Source organism: Chiloscyllium punctatum, chromosome 31 (genome assembly GCF_047496795.1).
Source record: "Chiloscyllium punctatum isolate Juve2018m chromosome 31, sChiPun1.3, whole genome shotgun sequence".
Taxonomy (NCBI): Eukaryota; Metazoa; Chordata; class Chondrichthyes; order Orectolobiformes; family Hemiscylliidae; genus Chiloscyllium; species Chiloscyllium punctatum.
The window spans coordinates 23251659-23259454 of NC_092769.1; positions in this window are offsets into that span (position 1 = coordinate 23251659).

Genomic DNA, 7796 nt, shown 5'->3' on the forward strand with positions numbered 1-7796 from the left:
GCAGTCAGGTTTGCAACTGCTGCAAGGGAGGATTTCAACTAGATTGGCTGGGGTAGATTGGGGGAGTGGGTGTGGTGCGTGTGTGATCCTCAATAGTAGGGAGACAAGTGCGAGGCTGGAAGGAGATGCAGTAATCAGAAACAGTAAAATGAAAAGACAGGTCAGGCTAGACAATGATAGGGAGCAAGGAATGCCTGTTGGATTAAATTGCAACTGTTTCAATGCAAGATGGCTGACAGGTAAGGCCGATGAACTCAGGGCATGGATCGGTGCGTGTGACTGTGATATTATAGCAATTACTGAAACATGGCTAAGGGAGGGACAGCACCGGCAGCTTAAAGTACCAGGGTACAGGTGCTTTATGCGGGACAGAGATGGTGGAAGGAGGAGACAGGGAGTTTCATTGTTGATTAAGGCGAGTACCACAGTAGTAAACGGAGATAAAATAACTGATGGATCATCCTGTGAGGATTTGTCTGGGGAGCTAATAAATAAGAAGGGAATGGTGATAGTATTGGGATTGTACTATAGACCCCCAAATAATAAACAAGGAATTAGGGGAACAAAAATATGTCGACAGACTGGGGAGACTTGCAGGGCCAATAGGATTGCATTAGTAGGAGATTTTAATTTTCCGAACATAGACTGGGAATGACATAGAATTAAGGACTGAGATGGGGTGTATTTATTAAGTGTGTTCAGAATAGTTTCCTCAAGCAGTAAGTAGAGGGTGCAACTCGGGAAGGGACGAAGTGTGACCTACTGTAAGATCTGGGGCAGGACAGGTGACTGAGGTGACAGTGGTGGGCACTCCAGAACCAGTGACCATAGTTCTATTAATTTTTAAATAGTTATGGAGAAGGACAAAACTGCTCCACATGTTCAAGTTCAAACGTGGGGCAAGGCGAATTTTGGTGGAATGAGACAGGAGCTTGTAGGGGTTGGTTGTAGGAGTTTGTTTGCAGGCGAAGGGACCTCCTGCAAGTGGGAGGACTTTAAAAGTGAAATGTCGACAGTTCAAGGTCTATATGTTACTGTAAGGGTAAAAAACAAGGTTGGTAGGAAGAGGGAACCTCGGATGTCAGGAGATATTGAGGCTTTGACCAGCAAAAAAGGAGGCGTGGCTCAGGTCCAGTCAGCTTGGATCGAGGGAATACCCGGAGGTATACAGGGGATACAGTAGTTTACTGAAGAAGGAAATCGGGAGGGTGAAAAGGGGGCACAAGATAGCTTTGGCTGAGAAGATTAGGGTGAATCCAAAGAGGTTCTTTAAGTATATTAAAGAAAAAGGAATAACGAAATGAGAATATGACCCCTCGAGTTCCAAAGTGGACATGCACGTCTAGAACCGTAGGAGATTTGCGAGATTCTCAATGAATATTTCTCCTCTGCCTTTACCGTGGAGAAAAACATGAAGTCTAGGGAGGTTAACAAAGGTAGTAGTGTTATCTTGGGGTGAGTCATTATCACAGGAGAAGACGTGTTGGATGCATTAGAATGTATGAAGGTGGATAAATCTCCTGGTGCTAAACAGATGCATCCAGAAATACTGCAAGAGGCTACAGAAGAAACTACGGGGACCCTGGTTAATACTTTTGCATGATCGTTAGCTACAGTTTAGGCTCCAGAATATTGGAGATTAGCAAATGTTGTGCCATTATTCAAGAAGGGAATCAAAGAAAAATCTGGGATCTATAGACCAAGAAACCTAACAACTGTGGTAGGTACGTTACTTGAGAAGACTCTGAGGGATGAGATATACATGCATTTTGAAAGATAAGGTTTGATTAGAAATAGTTTTTGGACAGATTCCCTACAGTATGTGAACAGGCCATTTGGCCCAACAAGATCACACCGACTCTCCAAACAGAAACCCACCCAGTCCCATTCCCCTGCCCTATATTTACCCCTGACGAATGCACATAACACTACGGGTAACTTGGCATGGACAATTCACCTGACCTATGCATCTTTGGATTGTAGAAGGAAAATGGAGCACGCATAGGAAACACACACAAATACAGTGAGAATGGGCAAACTCCACACAAAGAGTCACCCGAAGCTGGAACCAAACCCGGATCCATAACACTATGAGGCAGCAGTAGTAACTCCGGAATCACCATGCCAGCTTTACCTTTTTCAACACAGTTCAAGGACACAGGTACAAAATCTATTCTGCCCTTCATCCATGATGAACGTTCCAATATTACATATCTTGGATAATTTATTCTCCACTGAAAATGTCATCTTATTATTATTTACTAATTCGTATGTTATTATTAATTTTAGTAATTATCATTAATAGATGTTTTTAGACTGGAAAGATTTGTGAGTGGGAGATCATGCCTCTCAAATTTGTTTGAGTTCATTGATGAAGTGACCAGAAATGTTGATGAGGGTCGGGCGGTATCCGGAGTCTGTATGGTTTTCACTAAGGCCTTTGACAAGGTTACCATTGATAGGCTGTTCTGGAAGGTTGGAATCTCATGGGAGCTGCAAATTGTACACACAATTGGCTTCATGGTAGTAAGCAGAGGGTAATAGTGGAAGGATGCTCTCAGACTGGAGGCCTGTGACACATGAAGTGCCTCAGGGGTCGCTGCTGGGCCCATTGCTGTTTGTTATCTGTGTCAATGATATTCTTGCGAATGTACAAGGCATGGTTAGGAAACTTGAACATGACACTAAAATAGGTGGTATCGTGGACAGTGAGGACGTATATCAGAAATTGCAGCCGGACCTTGATCAAACTGGAGAAGTGGGCCGAGGAATATTTTGGCATCGTTAGATCAAGGTAGGAGTTTCATGTTAATTGGTAGGACCTTAAGGAGTGTAGCAGAGCAGAGGGACCATGGGGTTTAGATCGATCGTTCTCTGAAAGTGGGGTCATAGTTAGACATGGTAGTGAAGTAGGCTTTTGCCACACGAGCAAGCATTGGTCAGGATATGGAGGAGAGCAGTTGGGAAGTTATGTTACAGTTATACAGATGTTGGTGGGGCTGCACTTGTAGTGTTGTGTTCAGTTTTAGTTACATTGCGATCAGGAGGATGTTTTTAATTTCGAATGTGTGCAGACGGATTTTACAAAAAATATTCCCAGGTCTCAACAGTATGAATTGTAGGGAGAGGTTGGACAAGCGAGGACTTTTTTCTTTGGTGAATAGGAGACTGAGAGGGATCTTATAGAAGTTTACATGGATAGGATAGATCCAGCCTTTTTTTCCGAGAGTTGGGGAATCGAGGAGGAGAGGGCATCAATTTAAGGTGAGAGGGGAAAGAATAAAAGGGAAACTGATGGAAACTGTTTTACACAGAGAGTGGTACACAAAAGGAATGAGCTGCCAACGGACGTGGTTGCAGCATTTATAATAACGATATTTAAACGGCATTTGGGCAGTATCATGTACAGGAAAGGTCGAGAATGCTAAGGGCCAAGTGCTGGGAAATGAGGTTAGTGTGCTTGGATATTTGGGTCAGCATGGACGAGTTTGGGCCAAAGGGCCTCTCTGCCTCTCTCCATGCTGTAGGACGTGATGACTCTACAAATAGAACAGCATTTGGGTCAAACTCTCATTTTTCCTTTGGTCATGAGTTTGAATCATATTTGGACAATGTTCTTTCAAGTTAACTTTGCAGATATTTCGCTTTTCAGTTTATTATCGACAATCCATGTGTGTGCGCGTGCGTGTGTATGTGTGTGTGTGTGCGTGTGCGTGTGTGTATCTGTGTGTGTTTCTCAGCAAAATATCAATGTACATATTTGCAATATCCTCTCGTCATTCCCCTTTCCATCATAGTTTGAGTACATTTGTTTTGGTCATAAACGTGTTGTTTCAGCAGATTAAAGAAATCTGCTTGACTTGTTCCTAACACTGATCCTGACACACTCTGAGAACTATATCATTGGCCATATCACCAACTTAGTTATTTTTTTTTGTGGCCAGTGGAGGAGTGGGGCTAGAAAAGGGAGAAGTAAGCCAAAATAACACAGGGAATTATCGACTCAATCAGCCAACGTTAGCGCCGAGGCGTTCGTTGGAGAGGATTCAGAGGGATAGAATTTACATCTATTTAGAAAAACAAGGACTGATTAGGGATAGTCAACACGGATTTGTGTGATGGAAATCATGTCTAATAAATGTGATTGCGTATTATGAAGAGGTGACAAAGAAGATTGTAGAAGACACTGTCGTAGATATTGTTTACACAGACTTCAGCAAGGCATTTAATAAGGTACTTCATCGTAGGCAGATTACTAAGATTAGGTCATATGTAATCTAGGAAAAACTAACCAATTGGATACAAAATTGGATTGAAGGTAATGGATTGTTTTCCAGACTGAAGACCTGTGGCCAGTGGTGTGCTGAAAGAATCAGTGGTAAGCTCACTGCTTTTCATTATGGATGTAAACAATTTTGATGTGATTATCGGAGGCATGGTTCGTCAGCTTACAGATAACAACACCAACGTGGTGCAGTGGACAGTGAAGAATATAACGGGATCCTTGACGATCAATGAGCCAAGGACTGGCAGGTGGAGTTTAATTTAGATATTTGTGAGGTTTTGCATTTTGGTAAGTTAAAGCAGGATAGTGCCCTTGGGATTGTTGCTGAACAAAGAGACCTCCGGGTGAAGGTTCATAGTTCCTTGAAAGTGTAGTTTAGGTCGGTAGAGTGGTGAGGAATTAGATTACTTACAGTGTGGAAACAGGCCCTTCGGCCCAACAAGTCCACACCGACCCCGCCGAAGCGTAACCCACTCAGACCCATTCTCCTACATTTACCCCTTCATCTAACACTACGGGCAATTTAGCATGGTCAATTCACCTAACCTGCACATTTTTGGATTGTGGGAGGAAACCGGAGCACCCGGAGGAAACCCACGCAGACACGGGGAGAATGTGCAAACTCCACACAATCAGTCGCCTGAGGCGGGAATTGAACCCGGGTCTCTGGAGCTGTGAGGCAGCAGTGCTAACCACTGTGCCACCGGACCAGCTTTCACCACTTCCTCTGACAGTACACCCACCAGCCTCTGTATGAAAATGTTTCACCTCAGGTCCCTTCTATGTCTTTGCCATTTCACCTTCACACTATACGGTCTAGTTCTGTACGCCCTTGCCCATTCAGACTATCTATGCCCCTCATGTTTTAAAACATCTGTCATATCATCATTCAGCCTCTGACAGTCCAGAGGAAAAAAACCTCAACCTGTTCATCATCTCCCTGTAGCTTAAACCCTCAGGTTCCAGAAAATCCTTTTAAATCTTTTCTGCACCCGTTCAAGCTTAACAACATCCATCCTTTAGCAGAGTCAACTGACATGTAAGCAGTATCCTTAAAGTGGCCTCACCTACGTCCTGTACAAGCACAACACGTTACTCCAATTCCTAAAATCAATGTTCTGACCAATTAAGGCAAGCATGCCGCCCTCATGTATTTGACTCTACTACCACCGCTGGCAGTGCATTCGACACACCCACCACTCTCTGTGTAAAAACTCTATCACTGATATCTCCCCTTCCTCCAATTGCATTACAATTATGCCACTTAGTCATAGACATTTCTGCCCTGGGAAAATGCTTCTGGCTATTCACTTTCTATGCCTCTCATCATCTTGTACATCTCCAGTGACAAAAGCCCTCGCTCCCTCATGGTTTCTTCAGAAGACCTGCCCTCGAGTCCAGGCAGCATCCTGATAAATCTCCTCCTGGTCAATCGCACTTAATGAGAATTAACTAAGAGCTCTACACTTTTTGGAGTTATTCATTGTACAAGGGAAGATAATTATCATTGGTTGCCATCAATCATCTCAGCCGTGGGACACATCTGCAGGAGATCCTCAGCGTAGTTTCCTCAGCCCAGGCATCTCCAGTTTGTCATCATCGAATCCCTACAGTGAGGAAGGAGACTTTTCAGCCCATTGAGTCCAAACTGAGCAGATTAGATTCCCTACAGTGTGGAGAAAGGCACTTCGGCCCAACCAGTCCATACCGACCCTCCGAAAAGTAACCCACCCAGACACATTTGCCTCTGACTAATGCACCTAACATATTGGACAACTTAGCATGGCAAAATGACCCGTCCTGAACATCTTCGAACTGTGGGAGGAAACCGGAGTACCCGGAAGAAACTCATGCAGACAAGTGGGGAATGGGCAAACTCCACACAGACAGTTGCCCAAGGCTGGAATCGAACCTGGGACCCTGGCGCTGTGAATCAGCAGTGTAAGCTACTGATCCACCGTGCCAGCAGAAGAGGGGCATTCACTGAAGTTTACAAAGTTTTCAGGACAAGTTGTCCCTCTTCAGCTCTTGAAACAATCTGTGACTATGTGCAGCAAGACTTGGATAACATTCAAGATCGTGCTGTTAAAGTCTGGGTAACAGTTCTGTACCAACACAGTACATTTACACAGTGAGAGGAGGAGTTCATTCAGCACCTCAATCTGGTTTCACAAGAATGTGAGGAAGCCATTCATCCCATCCCATCAAACTACTGGACAAGAAGAAGGATAGACCATTCAGTCCCTCTTGCCTGTTGCACAGGAAGTCAGGGAGTCTACTCTCTCCCACATGTCACATACATGGGAACAGACAGAACCATTTCACACCCGGAGTCAGTTACAAAGGATCAGGAAGAGGTTATTCAGCTTGTCAAGCCACTAACGCAGGAACAGGAAAGTGTCAGAGATGCTCCAACATCACAAACAAATGGAGCAGGGGCTGCACAGACAGACTGCTCCAATTTGATCCACACGACTTAATTACTCATGGCACATATGTGTTACTTTAACATGGTTTTCTGGCAGTCGGAATGAAGCCAACATTTTTCAGCCATTCTCCAAGTTACCTTCCATCTCCAAGAAGGCAGTCCCATGGTCTCCGTGGAGGTCGGAAACTGGTGGGGAATAACTAACTGTTTCAGAATGAAGGTATTTTGGCTGCTGACAGGATTGTGTACAAAGTGACATTCAATGCAGTGTCACACAGTAACTGTGCATTAAAGTGTTCAGAGTTCATTCAGAGCCTGTACCTCACTGTCAATCGACATGGGAGCTCTGCAGATGCAGATGTCGTGAATCAAACATCCAATGAAAAGCATGAAATTTTCACCCGATTCAGCTGTTTGGGACATAATGAATTTCTGTCCATATCCATCAAGCTTCAACTTCTTATTATCTCACAGCGCTACAGATTAAACACAGTTACTGCACACTCTCCTCATGGTAACATCATGCCAGTGTTTAGTCTGGTCAAAATACTTTCCACTCTCTCAGTGACAAAGGGATCATTGTTTATAAAGCAGACCAAATCTTTACAAAATGCACCAAATACTCTCTCAAAAAATACGATCAGTTGGAAAGATATTCTAACTTTTGTACTTCAATCATTTTGCATGAAGAACCACATATTATTTAGTTCCTGCCCCCGTATGAATTCTGTCAATGACTTATGACCAAGGACATCCAGGTCCTTTTCAACAAAAGCAATCGCCAACCTCTCTATCATTTAATAAATATAAATGTACATGATGATATCGGTTGTTCACATCTGAATCATTATTCTACCTTGTGAACAGCTATTGCCCAAACACTGATCCTGCTGCCACCCATCAATCCTTCACTCCAGAGAAAAACAGAATTCTTCTCATATCTCTATTACCTAATTTTGAATCCATGTGGTATATATTCCACGCCTACCTACCCATGGACTCTAACATTCCCCACTCACCTGTATTCAAACATGTCAAGCGTCTTCTAAAAATACAAATACTCCAATCCCATTGGTTCTCAAC